This window comes from Cygnus olor, chromosome 6, assembly GCF_009769625.2.
Source record: "Cygnus olor isolate bCygOlo1 chromosome 6, bCygOlo1.pri.v2, whole genome shotgun sequence".
Lineage (NCBI taxonomy): Eukaryota > Metazoa > Chordata > Aves > Anseriformes > Anatidae > Cygnus > Cygnus olor.
The window spans coordinates 39,112,595-39,136,155 of NC_049174.1; the positions used below are offsets into that span (position 1 = coordinate 39,112,595).

Genomic DNA, 23,561 nt, shown 5'->3' on the forward strand with positions numbered 1-23,561 from the left:
CAGGACACCAACTGCAGCCGGAGCGGTGAGGATTCTCGTGTCCAGCCCACCTGCAGCTGGCACCACTGTCCCCATGCCCCAAACTCCAGCAGGAGCCCTGCCCAGCTGCCCAGCATCAAGTCATCCCATGCCAGAGGGCTTGCAGCTGGCTCTTGTGAGTCACCTCCTTGAGCACACTGCAGCCTCTTTAAGTAGTCTGCGGTGGCAGCGTGAGCTGGTTTGTGAAATATTTTAATAGCAGGACGACTTGGCAAACCTTCTGTGCTGCTCCGCTAATGACACAGTGCCAGACTGCAAAAATGCCGCAAAAATGCAGTGTAATCAATAGAGTAAGACAAAAGAGCAATCAGTGCTTTATATTTACTTAATTAAATACTATCTGATGCTTGACCTCTAAATCTTTTGGACTAAATTAGGTTTAATATCTAATTATCAGTCACATGAATGGTATTGATTTAAAATCATGATGTTTAAGTGATCTGATTTTCAGATATATTAAAAAAAAACAATTAAAGCTTTCATTATTGCATATAGGATGCGTACTGGAGAAGTTTTCAGGAAAACAAACAACTGTTTAGACTGAATGCTATAAAGCTGGAGGGTTTTGTTAAGACAATTTTCTTTTGCTGCCTGTCTTGTAGTACTCAGATGCATTTTCTTTCCCTTAATTTAATAAAGGCACTGGTGGAGCACAAGGAATACTGATGAACACATGTCCAGTGAGACGGGCAAGGTAGGTCCTCCAAGCCCCAGGTCCCTGCTAATGGTTAGGCACTTCCTAAAGAAGCTGCAAGCTTTAAAAGCTATATACTATCAGCCCTATAATATCGGCTACAGTGTTTTTTTTCCTGTCTCCCCCTGCCAGATATTGAAGGAACTTGAGCTGCGAGGCTGGTGCAGACAGAGCCAGCTGGCTCTTAGTCCTCCCTTTAAAAGTCAGCTTTCAATGGCCATTAGAACAAATTGAGAAGACATGTGTAATGGCTTTGGCAGGGCTCGATGCAGAAAGAAGGCTGGATGGCGTATGAACAATGGGAGGTAAGTTTGTGGAATTCTGTCTTTGCAAACCCCGTGAAAGCCCCTTTCCACTTTGCAGAGAGAGAGGCTTTAAAGTTGGAAATTGTTAGAATACAGCTGCCTTGCCATGCTATTATTTAACAACTTTATAATCTAATACATGCGTTGTCCTTGGTTCTCTGTGCTGCTTACTGTGGGACATTGTAGGGATGTATTTGTAGGTATTTTTCCATGTTTTGGAAGTCCTTAATACCAATATTCTTGGCTAAGACTGTAGGTGCTTTTCTCAGGATGGCTTTCCATGGGTGCTACCATTGCCAAGCAAAGTCAGAAAAATTGTTTTTCCCTCTCAAGGGCAACTGGGAATATTCTGAAATCCAGCTGTTGTTTCTCAGAATGATTCTACCGCTTCAAACATTTGCCCACGATGCACCTTCTAATGATGAGCTCTGTATTTGGCACCTTTTATTGTCCACCATTTTCCTTTCCTTTTTACAGGATGCCCACATTTTTGTATTTCTTTGCCTGAATCCTGAGCAGAGTTTAGTTATGTTTGTGTTCTATATGTAATTATTTTATTGCAAGCATTGCACAGAACTCCAGAAGTCTTCCATGTTGAAAGATAATTTCTGTGAAGTATTAGATACATAAAATTTGCCAGACTTGGAAACTTTTTTGTATAGAGTCTGTTAATACAGCTGGTACATATGGGAACGTGTTTTTTTGGGTAGTCTTGTTGAATGAGCACATCCCAGGCCCTGGAGCTTGGGATCAGGGTGCAGGTCAGGCTGGAAAAGGGAGTAGAGTTATCCTTTTCCTTCTAAAAAGGAGGGAAAAAAATCTGGTAAGACTTGTGTATACTGCCCCTGACAATTACCTTTCTGCGTGCTGGGACGAGATGCCCCTCACAGTAACAGACGCTCCCGTGCCCAGCACTTCACTGTGCACACCCCCAGTTCACCTCAGTCGCACACACAGTGTGTGAGCACGCTTCGAACAGGAACAGAAGTTACACTGAGACCAGTCCTTAATAACCCGTTTTTCACACTTTCCACGCTGCTTGGACTTCTTCCAAGATCTGGCCAGGAGGATGTAATCCTGCTGACATAACTCCAGGCTTAAAATGAAATCAGTTAAGGGTTTCATGACCTTCCTTTCTTTCCACCAAGTTATTCTGAAAGTGTGGAAGGAGGAAATTGAAGTGGTTGGATTTTCAGCTGTTACTCTCCTGTTACGTGTTTGTTGAAAGGAATCAGTGTTTTGCTTCTTGCACTCATGCAGAAAATACTGCTAGAGGTAACTGCTGTTTTACTACAGAGCTGGTAGGAAGCGAGGAGTGCTAAGCTCAGCCGGTGCATATCCTTTATCTTGCACAATGGTCCTGAAGCGCGATAAACACCAAGAGAAGAAATAAATGTAGTTGTATTTTTAGGGGGGATCTTATTATTTACGAGTAAATAAGGGAATAACTTCTAATAAGTAATGTGATAAGATGCCTGTGATGGTTAAGCACCAGCCAGGCGAAGTGCTGTACTCTCCTACAACCACTGCAGGACGGGAGCAATGCGTGTCCCATGAGCCAGATGCTTCAGATTCCCAGGTCCCAAGGGAGCCTCACATTCCTGCAGTAACTCATCTGAGCACACGGACAGGGAGTTTCGTTTGCAGTGGCTTTGGTGTAAATTCTGCCCCCCCTGGGGACACACTGCTCAGCATCCATGGGGTCATTTTGACCTGTGTGTGACAGTCTGTCTTGCACAAGCACTTCTGGAGTTCACTTCTGGAGTTCCTGTCTGTTGGGGCAGTTCACAGCAAGGGTGCTGGTGTTCATGGGGAGCCCAACGTGGGGCTGTTAGATGGGGAGGCTTTCTTTTTAGGCAATTTTGTGACTCCATCTGGATATATATCTCCATATCATCAGCTATTTGAAATGTGTAAATAGCTATATTGGGAATGTGGGAGAGGGCTGAGAGATGCAAAACTGGGATACTCAAGCAAGAACTGTTCTGAGGTCTGCCTGATGCTGTAATCGACTTTCAGTGGAGTTCAGAACACATTCAGCATGTCAGTGGTGCTTGGAGATGTACGAGAAAGGAGGGCTGTGGGAAACAGGCTTTCGCTGTGGCTCTTCTTGCCTAGCAGGTTATTAAATTTTCGAGCCACTGTTTTGTTGTGAAATAGCCGTATTGGAAAGCACTTGAATGATAGCACATTAATGCAGCAAATGGAACTAAAGGATAACTGTAATTAAAGCATTAGGATACAAAGAGCCGTTCAAGACATCCCAGATGTATCCAGCCCTCGGAGAATCAGAGAATTTGGTTGCATTTACCAGCTTTTGTTGAGCTTGCTGGCCACCCAGATCTAGTTTTGGCAGGTCCATGCAAAAACCTTTCAGCAGCTTGTTGCTGTGTATGGGGTTGAAACCGGGGCTGGTTTCACCCCCAGCAGCTGGCTGATGACCTGAGCGTCAGGCTGGAGTTAGAGGTGACTCTCCTCTAATTGCGAGGCATGGAAAAACCCCTTTTTCTGTGCCTATCCCGCGCCTGTGCTGCAGGAGTGCTCGTGCCTGCTGGTGATGTGTGGTGTTGTCTGAGTAGTGCCTCTTTGCCCACGCCTGCCCTGCTTCCCAGGCGAGAAGAAGCAATTTATTCTCCTTTCCACCTAGTTCACTGTCTCTTCTGAAAAGATCTTGTCAATCAGATGTAATTGCACTAAGTTAGGTGCAGCAAATCGGCGTAGAAGTACTGTGTCAGAGGGCCCTGGTCCAGATGAGCAGCACCAGACCAGGGGAGCCAGCGCTGGGGGAACTGGCCCCATGTCTCTTGCAGGCTTTTCACTGAAATATTTTCGTTTTTTTTTTTTTTAGTTGTGCTGTATAGCTTTTCTTATATTTGTCGGAGTTACTTTAGCTTTCCAGTCAGTGGAAATAACACAAAGCTTAGACAGAAAGAAGATTTTAAATTCCTAGCTGATCTATGCAGCTAGCTAACAAGCTAAGCAGGCTGAATCCCACAGAAAGGTGGGCCACGAGCTAAAGTCCCTTCCACACACTCGGTTTAAGCTGTTTTCTGTAAATAACGCTTTGAGGCGCATCGCCTTGCCGTGGCCCTGTGCGTCCCGGTGCCATGGGCTCTGCGCAGAGCCCAGGTCCCTCTGCCTCTCGGGAACACCTTATGGATCCCCCAGTGCTGCATTTTAACCTCTCCATCGAGCACTGCAAACTCAAACTGATCAGCGGGTTGGGAAGTGGCAGTGATGCAGGTGATGCCTGCAGGGCTCAGGCTGCTGCGTGCGGCTGGCAATCCACGGCCACCCATGCTGGGGAGGTTTTCATGGCCCGTGTACGAAGGAATGAGGGAAATGTGTAAGAGAAGGCAGGCTGGCTGCACGTGTGCCCACCTGGGGCTGGGGGCTCCTGCGTGCTGCTGGCCCCCTCCCAGCGCAGATGTGCAGGGGGCTGGGAGCACCTCGGAGGTCTCTGTCCTGCCCAGTGCGTGGTGCTCTCGCTGCTTGGCCTCACGTATTCAGGCTGCCACTGTCGGTTCATTCAGGCAGTGCTGATTAGAGCACTCAGCGAGTAATTAGCTAAATGATTTGTGCTGCACGCCAGATAGTCCGGTCTCTAAGCAGTCCCTGTACCTCAGTGCTTTGTGGTTTTAAAAAAAAAAAAAAAAAAAAGGAAAAAAGGAAGGGATCTTGTGAAAAGACACCAGAACACTTTACTGCACCCACACATGTGACTAGATACAAAGTCATAATGAGAAAACATCTGTTCCTTCCCCGACACCTCGCACAACTTGTATTGTTTTGGTAAGGATGATACGTATACACCAGAGGGACACTTGGCCTACGGACTCTTCTGCCCTGAGCAGCATCGGACGTTTGGGTGTTACTTTGCACTAAAAATATTTTTCACTAAAAATGTTCACCTTCCATAAGGATAGGGAACACTAATCCCGTACAAGGATTACACTTCTGAGGATAATATTTTACAGCACCCATAAGCTCGGATGCGTGGTGGTTATCGCTTGTCTCTGCTTCAAATGGAAAAAAAAAAAAGGCACAAAGCCGATCCCTCGCTGAATTACCATTTTCAAAGTGTGTCTTGCAAAAGTCCTTTTCTTTGTCACATACAGGGAAGGAGTTTCATGGTACCATAAAGGCGAGCTTCTGACTGTTTCATTGGTTTTGGAACTTTTATTGGCTTTTTCACTGTTACTTTAAGGTCATTTTTGTTTACATTTAGTAGCAGTCAAGGCCCACAAGCTGTGCTGTCTGTCTGACCAGACAAATCCCACCTTGCTGCTGCTTTTTCCTCCCTAGACAAGTTCAGGAGCACCCGGAGTGCAAATCTTTGGGGTTCGATTACACCAAACTCCCCTTCTGTGACCACATGCGTTGCAGTATCTCTCTGGTTGGCACCTGCTGTCAGCTGGCTGTGTGCCTGGTTAAATCTGCAGTGCGCTCCGTGCAGGTGTTATTCCAACGGCAGGGAGCTGCTGGGGCTCGTGGACACAGAGCTGGGTAATGTGGCTGCAGGGCTGAAGGAGAGGGATCCGTCTGTCTGCATTTGTGCTGCTCCTGGTGTAGGCCCAAGGTCATTTCTTGCTCTGCACCGGTGTTTGTTACTGAAACTTTCTCACAGGTTTGTTGCGAGCCTTGCAATAAGAGGGACCTGGACAAGGGATGTACCCAAGGGGCAGGGTGAGGTGACCGTAGGAGCACTGCGGCTTTCCTGCACGTGGAAAAAGTGGGGACTGAAGACCAAGGAGACTGGGAGCACTGAGGGCAAGGAGCGACCCGCCGTCACGTAGCGATTTAATTCCTGTCCCCAGCGGAGCAGGGCTGCACCAGTATGATGCTGTGCCGGCACTAATTAGCCAGGTTAATCCTCAGCATTAAATTCAGCTGTGCTAATTACTCTGGGTCCTGTGCTGCTGCCAGCTTCTGACCCCATTTGCTCCCCTGTGGGCCCCGGCAGTGTTGCACCGGGCACGGGGCTGCCCCACGGGAACTGGTAGGCTCTGGTTGCACTGCCATGGGCAGGGGTGGGCAGTGAGCAAGAGGCAATTTAATGTGTTCTTTGTGTTTTTTTTTTAAATTATTTGTTCCCTCAAGATTCCACCCAGTGGCTTTGTTGCAGACGGGGCAGTGGTTTCACCCAAAGCAGAGGCTGGAATGTGGAAAGCAAATGCATCTCATACTCTTGAGACAGGCTCGCTGGGGACCGGCACGCGAGGAGCTGCAGCCAGAAGAACAGCCGCTCTCAGGGCTGACAGGCTTAAAAATAACCAGTAAAAACCCACTACCTGTGGGTAGTGCAGAATAAATGTGGCAAAAGGATTTTTAATATGCACTAGCACCCACCAGCACAGATGCTGATGTTACGATGGTTAAGCAATATTAACTTGTAATCTCGTAATTTTAGGTCATTGCCTCGCTGTGTGCAAACCCACACCTGCCAGAAACGCATTTAAAGGGAAACTGTAGCGCAGGTCCCATTTCAGCTTATTAAGCCAGTGAGTACTAATTATGTTTTTTGATGGATTTCTAAACAAAAGCTTTTTATTTATTTATTTTGCAAAGAAATTGCAACCTGCTGTTGAAGAAAGCAGAGCTCGGGTACTGCTTTCTGCTACCCCAAATGGGTGGGCCTGTACGGCTGCACCCTTTGCGGCTGTCCCCGCTGTGCCTGGTCCTGCTGCTTGCCCCTGAGCCCTGGCACACCTCGTGCTCGTTTATTAAAGGTCAGCAGCACCCGAGCTGCGCGGGGATCAGAGCTCACCTCTCCGCAAGACGCGTGTGCAGTGTTTTTCTAAGAAATGATCTCTAGAGGAGCTGCTAGCCGCAGCACTGGCTTTTCCCAATTGCCTTTGTAAATTTAGGACATGCTTAGAAATATTTGACACACAGAGGTAACCAGCTTCAATAAAGAAAGGAACTCATAGCTCAGAAAGAAGTACAAAAATTAGGAAGATGATCAAATAAAACATCAGGCATGGAGCTATAAGCATTAAATATTAATGTGAAAACTCCAGGACTGCAGCATAGGATTTGCAAACACTTATATGCTCGAGGAACTTTAAAAATTAAACTGAAGAAACTTTAATATTTAAGCGCTATGTTTAAAATTTAACTGGTGCGTTTCTGCAGGGCGGTGAGGCCGATGCTGGCGGGGGGAGCCCCTCGGCGTGCCGCAAGGCGCTGCGGCTGCCCCCAGCAGCACGGTCAGTGGGCTGGAGATGTTGGGGCTGGAGCATCAAAGTCTGCGCCAGTGCTGTGCACGTCTGTATTGTTGGCCTCTCATGCAGCAGTGGCCTCTGGGATAAAAATGGGCTTGGGGATAAAAAATAGGCTTGCCTTAAGGTTTTAGCACACATGCTAAGACTATGGAAGACCTTTCTGCAAAGCCAGGGAAATCACTACATGATACTTTCAGTATTTTCCATTAAAACACGGTAAAATAAATATGCTTTTCATCTCTCTTTAATAATTTTCCAGAGAAACTGTGAAGGCTACAGGAAGATCTAGTTGGGGAAAAAAAAAATCCTTAAAGTTATTTATGTTTTTTTTTTTTTAAAGGACTGCATGTAAATCTTCACTGGTGGATGCATTCACCTGAGTATAAGTTTTGGTTTGTAAATGGGTGAATCTCTGGGCTCAGCACCCCTGGGATCACTTCTGGTGCTCACGGAGCTGCTCCATGCCCCACGTGCACAGCATCAGGGCCAGGCAAGGGGCAGCACCCTGCACCACCCCTGCTGGGGGATGTGCACGGCCAGGGGCCCTACCTGCTCCCTGGCAGTTGTGATATGGAAGAAATATCCTTTAACGCCGTACTGGCAGTGCATACCTTCTACTTGTTGCTTTTGATGCTACTTCCAATGGCACTGTGATCCTTTAAGTTTTAAAAAATATATTTATTATTATTTTATTTTGTAAAAAGAAGCTTGGTTAGACAGAACACCCTAAAGATCTCTTCTTTCGGCTGTGGTTTTTGTTCTGATGTGTCACCACTGCTGTACTGAGCGGCCATTTTCATCTCTGTAGGATAAATCCTAAATAAGTAATTTCCTTGTGAGAAGAGGGACTGCGCTTAGGCTGTGAGGAGGCCGCACGGAGCTGCTCACACCCTGCCCAAACCTCCCTGCTGGGGAGAGCATCGTGAAGTGCTTGGCACTCAGGGCACAGACCTGGAAATGTAAAACCCAGGAATAAAATTTAGAGCTTGGGAAAACTGGGTGTTAATAACGTTCAGCCATATGTACGCTGATTTCCATAGAGAGAGGTACAATTTTATGGCCAGAGGCAAGCTAACGCTCGTTTTGCGCCTCTGCTTAGCACAGCCCAGGGATGCTCACCCAGCCAGCAGCTCCTGCGGGAGCCGGCTGCTCTGCTGGATGGGCTGTGTTTTTGGGGCAGGTAATGGTGACTGAAGACAGAAGGCAAGGCAGAGCCGCGCCAGAGGTCCTCGCACCACCACCAGCCCTGACGCTGCTAACCACATCGCCAGCGAGAGCCTCCCGTGGCTGGGCCGTTCCCCAGCGGGATGCCAAAGCCCCATAGGATGCTTGTGGGGTTTAATGGTGCCTTGATTGTCAGCGAGCAGCAAACAGTAACACTGATGGTAACAACAGGTTATACGCCACTCCCATGGGGAACTTAACAGGTGCGTTTTTGGAAGGACAAAAGAGATTTTCCACGTGCTCATCTGATAAGAGGGTGTTAATGCTCGGTTCTCCCAGGTCTAACCCCAGCCTATGCTATACCTAAATCGCCTACCTGGGAAGAAATTAGGGACAGGTGATTTATTTGGATATTGACATTCAGACAGTGAGCGGGTGTTTTTAATTTTAAATTTGTATACAAAGAAGGACACACATGAGAGACCATAACCTAAATTTTAATTATGTGAGTAATTGCAGTCCTCGGAGCAGGCATTTGGAGCTAGAAAATGAATAGTGTGAGTTATTTCATCTTCTTAATTAACATTCAAAATGCATTTTTATTAAGAGTCAGTTAAAAGGTCGACTTTAAAACAGCTTCTGCCATTTGCTATCATTTTTCAAAACAAATATGGCAAAATTGCAGCAGCTCAAGCCCTTTCAGCTTGCATATGAAAAACTTCTTCATTTAATGATGCTATGTCTTCATTCGTTTGTCATTTTTAATTAGCGTTTTGAAGTAACGAGCGGTTGTTCTTTGCATGGCAGATCTTAATCCTAGATTGTGTTTTCCTGCAAAAAGTTAAAAGGGAGGGTTATTTGGCACATTCCATTTTTTTGCTGTTTCCTGGCAGTTTCTAATTCCAGCAAAACATTGATCTTTGGTTTACATTCTCCAGAAGTATGTTGGGGTTATTTGTACCCACAGCTGAGAGCACTGTACGGTATTTGTACAGAACCAGGGTAATAAGGAGAGGTAATTGTGCACGAGTACTTTGAAAGGATGAAGTATTTGCGCTTAGGACAAATAGTGTCCAGAGAGCGCAGCTGAGTTCCCAGCTTTTCTTGCATCTTACCCAAATGCTAGAGCAATGCTGGTTACATGCACAGACCCAAGGATCAAAGCAAGCAGAAAACAGAACTGCAAAGCCAAAAATCAAACTAACAGCACAAAAATATAGTACCTCAATACAAAGTAAAGAAAAAAAAATATTAGAGAGCAGAGCTGGCCTCCTGGTAATGAGCAAACGGAGCCTAGGAAACCTCCACTTATTGCCTCCTGACTTTGTAATGCGCAGATCCCGGGATTGTAAGGAGTTTTTACAAGACTTGCAGGCTTGATCAAGAGTGGAAAATGTGCTGTGTATTCATGCAGCAGCAAGCTTTCCAGAACAAAGGGAAAAGGTCAAACTGTACCTGAGCCCAGATTCTGAAACCTCAGTGTAATGCCGTTGGCAGCCTCTCACCAAAAATGGCATTATTTCCACCAAAATGCTGCACGGTTTATATAAACCATCAGAATGCAAAACCACTTTGTTTCACAAATGTCACCATCTCGGGCTCTTCCAGCTTCTTCTCAGCTGCTTCCCCTTAGTTCCCCCACCCTTCTACCGCCCCTTGTCCCCACTCCTCAGGCACAAAGCTCAGCTTCTTGCCTGGGAAGAGGCAGAACCAGAGGGCTCTTTGGTCTCTAAACTCTTGTGTGTCGGTTACACCGCGTCTCCTTGACATTGCTAACTTTTTTTTTTTTGGGGGGGGTGGGTGGGACAGGGACATGATATCTGAGTGCAAGACTTGTGCACGGCTATGTGAATGTGTTTATGCTTGGCCGCAGTACTTATAACTTGGTTGTGGCTCCGAGAAGCAGCAGCTCGCTGCAGAGTGGTGGTTCGTTCGGGGGTCTGGCGTGGGGCGGCAGCAGGGCAGCTCCAGCATCGGCCGTGACGCCCCAAAGGTCACCCCTCACAGCTTTCCTGAGGATGGAGGCACAAAGGCAGTTTCTAAGAAGGATTTTGAGATGCAGAGCAATTCAAGATGCGGAGTTTCTTCCTGTTCTAAACACACGTGTTCATGTGCAGATAAGATTATCTTCGAGCCCAAGTTGCTTTATTGTGGCTGTGACTGAGGAGCTTCCCGCCATGTTAAAAGCCTTCATCTTGCTCCTGGAGGACTGGTGTGCCATGGTTTAATGCGAGGCTCTGCATCAGGCCCATGGATGGTCTGAAAGGCAGCCCCCACCGAGGTGAGCTGCTTCTCAGTGCTGCCAGCACCATCCCACCCCAAACTGGTGGGTGGGAGGCTGCTGCCTGCGGTGGGCAAAATGAGAGGGAAAGCGACCTCACAGATCTTTGACTCTTCACTGGCTCATCAGTTAGTGAAAAACAGCACCATGCCTAAGACTTTTTTCTTAAGACCCTCAGAGATTAATCACATTAAAGCAGGTCTCATAAATAATTCACCACTGCTGACTTAATGCCTTTTTTGTGCAAAGGCCAATTATCAAAACAAACATTCAGTTCTATGTAGATCAGTAAAAGAAAAACGTCATTTCTATGACATGTAATATATGTTTTCATTTATAAATTGTACCAGCACATGAAACTTTAAGTGTCTCTCCCTCCACGCTTCTTTAAAAGGTTCCATTAAAAAAAAAAAAAAGAAGAAGAAGAAAAGGATGTGGTAAAAACCAGCCTGCCAAGAAGGACAGAAGAACTTTAAAGGTTGTTATAGCTAGTTTTGTTTCCAGATTAATGGAACTTTATCCTAATGAAACCATTATTTTACTGGCTCACGTAGATCCAACTTTTTCTCTTGTTAATAAAGCACCATAATTAGCTACTACGGATGGCTGCCTGGGAGGTTTGCAGTGCTCACCCAGGCACAGCACGCCGGCCTGATCCAGCCCTGGGGACCTCCCAGGGGAGGCTGTGTGGGCAGCCTCAAGGTCTCGCCACCTAGCATCTTCACCGATGTGTTAGAGAGTGGGGGTCCTAGGGAGCTGGAGGAGAAGGAGCCGAAGAGGTCCTGGTGACCTGGTGGGGCCGGTGGGTTAAAGCCCACAGGTGTGTGCTCCAGCTATCTCCTCTTAGATGGTTTCCAAGGATCTCTGACAAGGCACTTTCAGTATAAGTGGTCTTTTATCAGGCTGGAATGCTTGACTGCAAAACCAGCACAAACCAGCAAACTTGAACAGGTTTGCTCTGGCTTAATGAAAAAGGCTGTGCATAATTCATTAATTCATTCCTGCAAAAATTTACATTTTTCTTGAAAATATTTTCTCAGTTTTATAATAAGCGAGTCAAAGTTATAAATCCTAAATGTGCTTTGTGGTAGCGTTCATAAAAATAATATACTTCAAGTGCATTCTAAGCACACTCTTTTTAAAAAGCTCTTGTGGCTGATGCACGTAGGCAGAACCTGCAAAATGCTCCCTGACAACTCCCCGCAGCGGTTTGGGGACTTGGCATCGACCGAACCTGTGCTGTATTAGATTATCTCACCGGCAGCTGACTTTATAACACACGTGGCTAAATCCCTCATCTATATGAAAGTGAGATCTGAATCATTTCAAATTTTAACCTAGATGTGGGTTTGTGGAAAGGTATGTCTTTAAAGTTTTATGGCTTTAGTGTTCAATATTCAGAGAACTCCTTTGACTTCAGTAAAAAGTGATGAGATTTGAGGGAACTTCTGCTTTGCTAGATGAGATATTCGGTGTGATTTAAGTGACTCCATTGATCTTGCAGAAGAGTCTCTCAAACATTATTCACTCCTCTGAGAAATATGGGATTGTTGAAAGCCGTTAGATTTTTACCATTATTGTTTAGGTTGTCTTATAGAAGGATGGATTGTTCCGTTTCGCTGATCACAAATCAGTATCATAAACACTATGTTCTGTAATTGCATTTCACGTAATAATTTATAGTTTCTTTAGTAAGAATATGGCTTATGGCATATAAGATAGAAACAGTAGACATGTTTAGCTAATGGATTTTTCTAAGCCACTGCAAAAAATTTATTTGCATTATAACTTCTCCAAACCATCCATTTTTACACTTGTATCCATTTCCAAAGCAAAGCAAAATAATTTTAGTCAAGTCCATCTGCTCAGGCTCAGAAGGGGGAGGGAAGGGGAAGGAAAGGCAGGTTATTTTACAAGCGAGGTATTTGGATATGAGATAGGAGGATACTTTGCACGCTGTGTATTAAGTTTGGGCCAGGTGTGCTCCGTTTCCTTGCAGCCATTCCAGCAGAGGAAAAGGCTGCACGGCAGAGGCCCGCAAGGCTTCACCTTGCTCTGCCCTGCTGTTAGGTGGTGGGCGAGCACCCCCAGCCCTCGGAGGGCTTTCCCTTGCACGGCCGGCTTGCTGGAATTCCACGGCAAGTGCATGCTAGTGCACGTGCTCCCATGCAAGGTGCAGGGGGTGAAGCTGCACCGCGTGCCTTCCCCACCGCTTGTGTTGGCAGCCCCGTGCCACAGCCCTGCTGTGCACCTGCAGGGGCACTGCGAGGTGCCTGCGGCTCCCAGGCTGGAAACGCCGTAGGGCAGCTGGCCTGTCGTCTGAAATCGGAGCTAAGGAAATTATTCTGAACTTCTCGGCTGCTGGAAAGGCCGCCTCCTCGACGCTGCACTCCGACCCCGTGACTGCTGTTCCCAAAGGGCAGTTTTCAAGAAAGCTGCAGCCCTGCTTTTTAGCCAGACACCAAGCCTAGAAATCCTCACGGCTTTCATTTGGGGCACGGCCCTGACATTTGGCTAATTGCTTCACCCTTTGTGCGCTGCGGCTCTGGGCCTTCTCTGATGAAACGCTTCCCGGTTCAGATGTTTCACTCCTGCTTATTAACTCTTCCTTTCTGGTCATGCTCAGTGCTACTCTGGCCATAATGTATTTGGGAAGGAAGTTGGCAGCGTGAGATGCAGCTGATGAGAAGCAGCTATGCCATGCTTTGCTTTGGTCACTCGCTGTGGGATTGTGTTTATAACACTGTATATTTATTGCTCAGAGGCGTAAGGGGTGGCACTGAACCCTGGTGTTGGTAGCCCAGGAGGCAGGTTAAGAGGATCTTATACCCTCGGTGTGCATCCTTAGTGAGCTCTGAATTTCACATCTATTTATTTTTTACCTTTCAGAAGCACCCTAAGGAAACAAAGGTGCTCGTTTACTGTGCAAGTTAAAGTGCTGTTTGCGTTAAGTTCCAACAATTGCAACTGAACGACAGCACTGTACCCCCCCTATTAAAATGCATTACCGAATAACGAACTCAATTACCCACATTTACTAAGCCTAACTGCCTGTGGGATACAGCTGCCCTTACCCAGCCCATGGGTCATGTTAACGTGCCAAGACAGTGGGTATGCCCCCGTCAGACCCTTCCTTAGGAGCCCCTCGGAGGCAGGCAGGGTGATGGTGGAGCTGGTCCCCCTGAACCTGCTGTCTGCCAGCCTTTCCCCTGGCGTCTCCTTCCTCTGTATCGCTCCTGGTCACAAAAAATATTCTTACTGAAAATTTGTCATTTAAAGTATTACCAGTTTCATCAAGAAACTTAGAAACTTTTTTATTCACTAAGCTTGATCTTTGGAACCTATCTGTACATAGCCATCTAGCTCGCTCTGGTTTTCTTTGACACGGCCAAGTTTATACCAGTAAAATTTTAGCTGTAGCATAGATGTTTTTGCACAAGTTGTTTCAAGGTTTTTGCAAAATGTTTGGCCTAATTAATATTTGCCAGAAACAAGGATGCTGTGTACATGAGCTTCTCTGGAAGACTTAATTTTGTTCAACAATCTGGACTAAGAAGGGGTCTCCAAGACGTGCTGTCATCTGTCACCGCTCACCCAAACCCTCTGCCACAGGTTTCATAGGATTTAAGAAATATGCTAGGAACCATATGCTAGCCCAGGCACAAGAATCATTAACTGATAATGTCAAAAGAAATAATCAGCTGGATTCTTTCTCATCTTTATTTTTGTTGTCTTCTCTTCTGTCTCCTTCATGTTCAGTTTCAGTTTTCCTATCTAGGTTAGGTGTTTGGGGATTTCTCTATCTCCTACTGTGATTTCTTCACGTCCAATTTTCTCTTCTAAAGACAGCTTTTCTGTCCACGGCTGATAAGGCTTGTGTTTGGAAGATCAGGCTTTTTCCTTCACTTGTCTTTACCTTCTTCTTCCCCAGTGCTGTTTCTCTCCCCTGGCCAGTTCTCTCTTCCTCTCCAGGGAGCGTGCCTGGTTTTTCTTTCCCTTCGGTTTTCTTTTTCTTGCTACCACTCTTATCTGCAGCTCAGTTTGTCTCACATCTTTATGAAAATATTTGCTCCTTTTTTTTTTTTTTTTTTTTGCTTTTTCCCTCAACCTTCTATTCCTTTTTTGTTTATATCTCATTTATATTCCAAGTTAAGTAAAAAATTACTGTTTTTGCTTCAAAGATGTAGATCAGACTGGGTTCGCAAGGCCTTTTGATACAGGACTATGTCACAAATGGACTCAAAACACCTCTGGTGTCAAGCGTAAGATCATTCACAGCTTGATGGGTAGATGTTATTTTGACGTGAGACAAGGTGTTTTTGTTGTTGTTTTGGCTTATTTGTTTTTGGTTTGCTTTTGTGTGTGAATTTAACTTCATATCCCATGCTTTCTTGGCAAACAGTCCTAAAATCCCTCTTTGTTTCAAAATAATCATTAGTCAGTATGCCCATCTGCTCTGAGGACCCTCGAGGTACTGGCTGAGTCTGGTTTCTCCGTGATTGCTCAGTAGCAGGAGATATTACAATCCACTTCTCCCCACCCTTAGGGGAATGCCACCATTTTGCAGCAACACCGTCTCATGTGAAGAAGATACAAGGTAGCTATGATAACTCCAGGAAAAAAATGAGGCTGTGCATGGAGCAGCATTAGGAGGGGCCCATGACCCCCCTATGAAGCCCTGCAGGAAACCCCTGCGAAGGGAAATTTGGAGAGTAATTTCCAGCACGCTGATCTGTATCGAGTGCTCACCATGTGTGCAACTTGTAATATTCGGGATGAAGTCATACATTGAGCCATTTCAAAGAAAGCTGGCAAAAAACCTCCCATTTTAAAGCTTTATTGTTATATTCAAAGTTGGTATTTTAATAAAGGTATTGAATTCCAAGAATGCAGTGAGAATTTCTGGGATATATTTTACTGCTCTTACCTTCATTTTGCATTAGCATTTTATCAGCTGACATGCATATACATACCTATGCATATAAGTGTGTAGATGTGCATATATGCGTGTATTATATATGGATAAGACCTTAAATAGCTTTTGTTGTTGTTACTGCTTTGCTTTTAATTTTGTTTCTGTTCATGTGATTCATATCTATTCAAGTGATAAAGATTTGACTTCATGGGCTTCCGCATAGGCTTAAGTTTACAGTTATGTTCTTAGGCTGAGTGTTTCAGTAGTCTTTGGGGTATCTTCTGGAGCAATTAGCACTGCAGTAGTGTCAGAGAGATTGCATAAATTGCCACGAGAGTGAGGAGTGAGCAGCCCCTGAATGACAGGTGTATTTGTGCTGTATGCTAAGATGACCCCAAACTGCCAGACTTCTTTGGCTAGTTTTAGAAAGCACTCGTTAGTGAGTAGTGTCCCTGAATTCTCGTGGTGGTGTGAAATTTTCTGATTTATCAACATTAAATCATGATAGATACTTATTTGAAAATGTCTATGAATATAACCATGCTGTTTATCATCATAGCTACAAAAAACACATACATTGTTCCAAAATTACAGAAGGTAAGTACAAAGAGATGTAGAACAACTTTCTGACTACAGCATGTAGAATGAACTAAGTTAGTGATGATTTTGTTAACAATATTTGTCTACTAATAGGAAATCAACATCTGCATTGTTTCACAACTGCAGTATTGCTTTTCTTGTACTTTCTGGTAAGCTCTGATCCAATAGGTCTGTTTTCAACACCTCTGTTCACCTTTAACAAAAACATGAATAACTAAATACAATATCTTCTATTGATTCTTAACTACCCTCCATGCAGTTTCTACAGCTGAATGTATGAAATGTAGCCATAGCCTGTGCCACATGCAAACAGGTTTGAAATGATTGAATTTGCCTTTTTATTATTCCATTCTAATTCCCTTAAGGACTTCAGATATATAATTTGGGGACTCAATCTAGCTCTGATTTTATATCCAGTAGATTACCTTTCAAGTGTCTCCTTGAGTACCTCTGCACAGAGGAAAACAAAGGAACAATATACAATTCAGAGTATTGCCTTTCCTCGCAAATATCAAGCTTACAATGGCTAACAGCTGACTTTCTGTTCCTAGGACAGCAGTGTAATATCAGTCTCCAAACATAATCTTGTCATATGCTACAAGAACTCCAACGTTTCTGCCTTTCAGTCAGAGCCAGTAGCCACTGAATAGATCAAGAAGTGTTCGCATTTTGCTCACTATTCAGTTTCATTTCCATCTAGTTAAACATGAGGGGGACGTAATATATTCATTTTGCAAGAAAATTCTATATTCCTTTGAAGTGATGAATGATTCAGCAAGGCACTATCAGAGTCAATAACAGTTTCGCTAAGCCATCCTACTCTCCATTGTCATGTAATCAAAATACACTGCTGTAAAGGACACTTTGCATTCTCCCTTTCCGTGTTACCAGCCCGCTAATATTCTTTATAGCACATAGTCCATACATTATCTAAAATGCCTGTTGCTCGGATACTCTGCTTACAATGCCTTACAGTTTAGCTATCTGAAGTTTCCATGCACAGAACTATTTTAATTCAACAATAACAGGTCTTTTATATCTCTATGTCTCTTTCATTTTTTAATGCAGGTTTTCTCATCCTTCCTGATGTGAAATCAAATCACAGCTGTAGGCAGCGTCAGAAATGAATCCAGTGACTGAACGGGAGTGGCAGGGAGACTGAATTACATCCTTACACCTTTAACATAGTACCTGGCTGCGGAATTGTAGACAAGCTGGTGGACGGTAGGTCCTGGCAATGTCTGAAGAGTATATATGTACGTCGAACTGCATAACGGCCTCTTAAAATCTTCCTTCATATTTACCCTTGAATCTGTGTGGTAGGGAAGTGTGATTGTCTCCATTTTACAGATAAGGACAAAGTATTCAAGGAGAGCATTCACCGAGGTTAGCTGTACCCCACAGACACTGATTTTCCTGGCCTTTTTTTGCAGACAGTAGGAAGTGGTGTGAGGTATGGTTTGCCAGAGCTCTTCTCCCCACAATTCCTGAAGACAGCTTTGTGGGTCCCACTTCCACCTGCTCCCAAATGGCTTGTCAGAATTGCATGTGAAATCCATGGAAATGTCAGGATTTGCATCTGGATAATCCACATCTCTAACCCCTAACCTTTGTTCTATCATTTCTCAGTGCGCTTGTTTTGCTAGGGGAAAGAAGAGTTGAGTTAAAGCAGGAGGATGACGCCAACAGCAGAGTGTGAAAACACGAAGCTACGGGCACGTGTGCCTGTGCTTGTTTGCTGCAGTGCCTGGAAGTGCAGTGGCAGCCACCTGGCCTCTGCAAAACCTCTGCTGTTTTACAGTCAGCCGTGTTTTCATTGCATAAGCAGTAACTGAGAATTACAGAGCATTTTAAGTTCAAATGATTAAAAAGGACGCTTCCCAGGCAAAAATATTTCCATAAATACTGTCAAAGTGCCGGGAATAAAAATTTCTATGCCACTGCAGAGTTTGGACGTAACAAATAGGTAGCTCATCTCTGGTGCAGTACAGGCATAGAGATTTGCGTCCAAAATGTAATTTGTTTAGATGACGTTAAGCTCCTGAAAACACAAAATTAGAATTAAATACCTTCTCAGCTATAACCATAGAACTGCACTCGTGACACTAGAATACGCTGGAGCACAAGTGCTTTAGACAAACATAACAGGCTGAACAAACAAGCAAGAAGCACTCCATATGCATAAAGGATGCAATTTGTAAGCATTCTTGTTCTCCAGCAAGGCAGAGCAAGCAGGCAGCAGTCAAAACGATCAGCAATTTCACAGAATGTAGATATTACTATATGTGTCCCCAACTATCATTATTTTAATTGTCACTTTGTCATTGCTGGTGATATTTTCTTAGCTCTTCTTTTCCATATGTCATTTTCTAAATAAAGGTTTGGAAAATAAAAGCCTTACTTTGGGCTGAGTTCTGTTTGGGGAAGACTTACTGTTAGCAGAAAGGGAATTTGATAACTCTCTAAGATCAGAGGCCAGAAGCTCACAATGTTCTCCTCCACTGTGTGCCTTGTCTTTAGCTCGCATGGTCTGCGGGGCCAGCAGGACCGGGGCAGGACGTGGCAGGCTTACTGGTAGGGTCTGAGCTGCATTTGGAACGAAGGCTTCAGTCTGAAGTGCTGTAGCCAAGGTGAACTACATCCAGAGTGAGAGATCCAAGGAGACGCTGGTCTAAGGGACAGGTGAGGCTGTTGTCAAAGATCAGTATGTGGTCTATATGTCCCTTTGGTGCTCTACTTTCAAAGGAATTCTTTGCTAGGATCAGATCCTGAGTAGTTGTACAGCATCTGGTGTATACGGAGGAAAAAGAGGGTTGTTACACATGTTAAAACTTGTCTTCTGTCTCTGCTTCTTTTTCAGAGGAAAGGTAATTTCAGTCTATGCATCTCCCTTCAGCCCTGGATACCAGAGGCAAACCACAGAATAAGGGCTACAAAAAGCCTCCAAGAGGCAGCATGTATGGTGGCATCATCTGGGGAATAATTCCTTCTGAAAATCTGCATGTTTAGCTTTTACACTTCATTTAATTGCAAAGAAGCAAAGATATATTGGTGATTCTCTGCATAAGCATTCAGCGTGGAGATACATCATTCAGATGGGTCTTCAGCCCTGACGCTAGGCATAGCAGGTGATAGCCGTGTGAGGTGTGTCTCTGAACACTGCCTTTCTCAGCTGCCTTCTCCATGTGCTGCACTGTCCACCATAATTTTTCTTCAGATACAAATTTATTCTCTTTTGGTCTGTTTTACAGAAAAAAAAAAAAAAAAGAAAAAGAAAAGCTCAGCTAGGCTCAGTAGTAATGACACAACGACGCATAGGCAGTGAAATGAGCAAAAATGTATTTTATTGCATAGGATTAAAATTAAAGTTGTACTATGCAACTCAATGATTAGTATTTATGGGTGATTTGGATGCACATTGCTATCAGGGGTGCATGATACTTCTATCTAACATTTATGCCACATTGTTGTTGAAGAGATTGACCTGCTTTAATTTAATTTTCTATAGTTCATTTTCCTGGCCATCAATGAATTATTTTTATTTTGTATGTACTGAGTGTCATGTTTGAGAAATCCCGCCCAACTCATTGTTTTGACATGCTTCTGAATTTCAATGTCTGTAATCATGGGTCTGTTCACTCTACTTCATGCCATGTTTGTCTCAGAAAAGGTTATTGAAAAGATCTTAAAATTAACAACTGTAAAGCTGAAACCTGTAAAGCTTCTCTTATATGCTAATCTCAAACCCTTTTCTTTCTGGCATCCATCCATGTAGCTGAGGGAAGTAAATAGTGGGTCCCCAGACAGATGGCCATTAAGTCCATCACGTGAATGCCAACCAGTCTGGGAGCTATCAACCTTTCTGAGAACTGAAGGGTAAACCAAGTAGTTAAAACAGTGTTTACTGGCCTCCTGTTTGCATGTTTTCTTCCTAGGCTTTGCTCACATTCTCTATAACCTAAGACAATCTCTGGTGAAATAAGTTTACCAAACTTGGTACTCTGTATTCTTATCAGCTTTATTTTAGATGTTAAATATAAAGTATCACAAGCTGAATATTATCCTTGGCATGCAGATGAAGGAAACAAACTCTCTTGTTCAGACAGTGGATCACAGATTCATTTAGGTTGGAAAAGACCTCTAAGTCCAGGTATTAACCTAGCACTGTCAAGTCCACCACTAAACCAAGTCCCTGAGCACCACATCTACACATCTTTTGTATACCTCCAGGGATAGTGACTCAACAACTTCCCTGGGCAGCTTGTTCCAATACTTCACAACCCTTTTGGTGAAGAAATTTGTTCTAATATCCAAGCCAAACCTCCCCTGGTGCAACATGAGGCCATTTCCTCTTGTCCTATCGCTTGTCTCTTGGGAGAAGAGCCCGATCCCCACCTTGCTACAACCTCCTTTGAGTGATAACGCCTCCCCTGAGCCTCCTTTTCTCCAGGCTAAACAGCCCCAGCTCCCTTACCCGCTCCCCAGAAGGTTTGTTCTCTAAATGTAGCACAGGTAGCTGTGGTGCTATGATCTTAACTGAAGTTTGGGTAGGCTGGAATTTCTGCTAAGGTGATATTTGTATCAAGGAAAGCCGCAAATCTGAGGAGCTTGTTTATAGCTGGAGGCTAGCCTAGCTAATTGGACCTAGCAGTTTTTGAAGCATGATCCAAGATTTGGACAAAACTTAATTTTGATTCATATTATCTGAACGCTTTATAAAGAGTGATATTTTAATTGAGCATTGGTGAAAAATGGTGAAACACACGGGCAGTTTTACAGAACAGCTTTCATATGCTGTTCTTTCTTTCAAAACATTGCTGGTCTTTGTTTAGGAGATGAAAACAGCACAGGTATCAAGGGAAGATCCTTGCCTCTCTCAACTCCATTTGCTGTACATACATTTTTGACATGCCTCCCTGGGGCTGCCACGAGCTCTAAGCTAAATAGTTCATCGTGTCTACACATGCCATTTTCTTCCTAGCTGTCCTGTCTATCCTGGAAATTTTGCTACATCTGTTGCATTTTTAAAGATTTAATATTTTGTGTTATGGTAATAATGAGTATTAGTATGGGGTATTTCAGAGGCTTGTGCACAGGGGCAACCAGGTCTTTTTTCTGAGAACAATATTTAAGGTTTCATCAAAGTTCAGCCTATACTTTTCGGAACATGTTGTATTTGTCAACTGAACCTGATCTACCGTTCTGCTAAATTGATGATTTGGCCAGAGGCTGTCTACCATAAAGTTTGGTAGTCTTACAACGTTGTTTCCTAGCTTGTATTTCAGGTTATCCTAACAGCTTTTTATCTGTAGTTCCCTAGATTCTTGCAGATTTCTTCGATGAGTGTTATTTGGTCATGGAGTTATGTAGCACTTTAATTTTCCAGTTTGATCCGACCTCTGCTCTTTCAGTCTTGGTGTTTCTCTGACAGACTATTTTTGTTACATTTAAAGAAAAAGTATTTCTCCAGCATCTTCTATAATAAAAACTATACGGATAAATACTTCAGCTTTTCAAGAGAGTCTTTATCCTACAAAATTACTTTCCTTATACCCTTCTGGCTAAGCCTATTCCTTAGCTCTCTTGCAACTTGCCTGCTTCTGAGATAATTAAAGTTTTTATATCTTTGACTGTCTGATCTTTACATTCTCTCTAAGCTCATCTGTTACATCCTACACTTAACTACCAGAGTTTATTACTTGCACACACATCTTTGAAAGAAAAAGATATCTGTGCCACATCTCTCGTGCTGTTGGCATGATGACCTCTGACCTGCACAGTTCCATTCTCTATTGTAGAGTATTAAGAAAAAAATTTCCCATACTTCTGCTCCTCTGAGTATTTCTTAACAATTTCTTTCTTCTACTTCTTCTTCTTCTTTTTTTTTTTTTTACAAAATGTATAGTTTTTTTTTTTTTTTCAGATAGTAGTTTTATTGGGGTTATTAAACACTTGGAAAAGTTTCAGAAACAAAACCGGCATCTTATGTGTTGTACTGCTAAAACATGATATTAGACTCAAAAAGAAATCATAGCTTTATCCACAAAGAAATCAGTTGCTTTTTTGTCTCCTGATAGACATTATTAAGATGTGAAAATTCATTACAAAATTAGTATAGTATTGGAAAAATGGCAATACATTAAATAGCTAAAATGGACATATTAATTCTTTAATTAGTCTTTTACTAAAATAATGTCCACAATCGGCACATCTCTGTAACTCTTTTAGTCCTTGGTTAAGAAAAGTATTTTACTCCTTGATGGAAATTTAAAGCTGAAAGAAGACCTTTTAAGAAACTGATGAAGATATACTTTTTGTAATATTTATCTTTAGCATTATTTCTCACAAATAGGTAAGCAAAGTCTTTTGTCAGGATAATGTTCTGAAGTAAAGATTGCCAGACATATTTGGGTGAACAAATAGGTTTTCATAAATGAAATTAAATCAGTGGAATTTCAGCTTGTATTCTCCCATATGCATTTGTTCTGCTGCCTACCAAGTGCTTCTTCACATGGGCACTCATATCCGAACGCTGTCCTCAGTCATGTGAGTAGCCTCTTTTTTTGCACAAGAAAGTACAAGGGGATGCAGTTCAGGAAAACAAAAGAACTTAACTAATCTAAGTCAAGAAAACTGAAAAGAAATTGTACTTTACAATAGGCATGCATATGAGAAAACAGAATGAAAACAAAATTGCTATCAAATCTCAGAAGCATATTATGGGAAAGAAAGTTGTAGAAAGGAAAGAATGTATTGTGGATAATTTCGGGAACTATTAAATGTTTAACTGCCAGTTCAAAAGGAAATAGCAGAGCTGTTTCAGGACGAGGTCCTTAAATTTATTTGTTTATTGTTACTACCCATCTACAATAACATGACATTCAATCTCTCTTGCCCATCCTGTTTTATCCCCATAATGTTTCTCTCCTCCATGAAGCACTCTCCCACTCCCAAAACAAACGAACAAACAAAAAAAAACTGGGACATGCACATGAATCTGTGTAGAAAGTAAACCTGATTTCCTTTGGTATTATAGCATATACCAATGCAAAAATTATTTGTGAAGAAGAAAACCTCTGAAAATAGCAGTAACACTGCTTTTCTGGCATTATTTTTCTGTTATTTTAATCCATGTAAATCATGTGAAAATTTATCACTGCATAATAAAACCCCACCAATAACATTTCTCGCATTATTATTTGATAGTCATGCTAACCTAATGCCCCACTAGTACATTTCCCATTAAAATTCCCAAATTCATAAAATTTGAAATATAATAACCATAAGAAATGAACTTTTTTAAAAAATGTTTTTGTGATATACTAAACACGAAAAGAGT

At 43.3% G+C, this 23,561-nt stretch overlaps 1 long non-coding RNA gene across 1 annotated transcript; it reads left to right on the forward strand.

The window, feature by feature from the left end:
* The first annotated feature begins 209 nt into the window (after positions 1 to 209).
* LOC121072480 lies at positions 210 to 23,442 on the forward strand. The gene is made up of 6 exons (XR_005821251.1): positions 210 to 329; positions 679 to 733; positions 866 to 1,038; positions 17,291 to 17,446; positions 18,743 to 18,904; positions 19,083 to 23,442. It is a non-coding gene; the product is annotated as an uncharacterized LOC121072480 (long non-coding RNA).
* The last annotated feature ends 119 nt before the right edge of the window (positions 23,443 to 23,561 follow it).